Source organism: Benincasa hispida, chromosome 6 (assembly GCF_027475165.1).
Source record: "Benincasa hispida cultivar pf3 chromosome 6, pf3_genome.v1.1, whole genome shotgun sequence".
NCBI lineage: Eukaryota > Viridiplantae > Streptophyta > Magnoliopsida > Cucurbitales > Cucurbitaceae > Benincasa > Benincasa hispida.
Window position 1 is genome coordinate 23,816,597 of NC_143483.1, and position 1,160 is coordinate 23,817,756.

Genomic DNA, 1,160 nt, shown 5'->3' on the forward strand with positions numbered 1-1,160 from the left:
TGGAGACTATTTTAATTCGTATAATGACTTTCTTAGCTTACACACTTCGTGATCAAACTGAGCTTCAAAACCTGGAGGACTCATGTAGACTTCCTCTTCTAACTCATCATTGAGAAATGCATTTTTCAGATCTAGCTGATGAAGAGGCCAGTCTTTGTTCACAACCACGCCGAACTGTGTTTAGTTTTGCAACCGGAGAAAAAGTCTTAGAGTAATCTATTCCAAAGGTCTGAGTAAATCCTTTAGCAACTAGCCTGGCCTTGTACCTGTCAAGTGTCCCATCAGACTTATACTTTATGGTGAACACCTATTTGCATCCAACTGTCTTATGCTCTTTAGGAAGAGACAGACGATCCCAAATATTGTTTTTCTCAAGAGCCCTTATTTCTTCCATAATTGTAGTTTTTCACTCAGGGATTTCCATTGCTATTTGTAAATTACTTGGTATCGTTACTGTATATAGACTCGTAGTAAGAGCTCTGAACTCTGGTGAAAGGTTACCATAGGACAGATTACTCCACATTGGGTACTTAGTGCAAGACCTGATTCCTTTCCTTAAGGCAATAGGAAGATCAAAGGAGGCATCTCTACCTTTTACTCTATCTGACCCTCCATTAGAAATTCCACACTTAGTCTCTAGCTGTAGAGTTCATCCTGATAAGCAAATAAGTGACAATCATAAGGAGTTGGCCAAGTAAGATATATTGAGGTTCTACAAGATGAAAGTGAAGCTCAATAATCTCAAACCAACTCAAATGAAGCTCGTGGTGAAAATCATTGTAAGAACTTTCCAAGTCAATCCAATCATGAGGCAATCATTATGCCTCAAGGACCAATGACAAAAGCTAGAGCTAAAAGACTTGAAGAGGGATTAAATGCTGGCTTCCAAGCTAAATTTCCAGCCCATCATGAAAAGTTGCAACCCTTCAAGTTCCAAGACTCATTTGGGCACCGAAAAGTCCTAATAAATCTGGTAATTCAGATTCATCCCCGTATTTAATGCTTGATGTATTAATTTCTTTCAATGTATTTACATTTATTAAGGTTCATGTATGTACTTGAAGAGTTTTTGTTGAACCTAGTCAATTAGGTGAAAAGTTGTGTCCTTTCAAGTTGTCTTTTCAATTAATATAAATACCTATGTAGTTTGGTCATTGGAA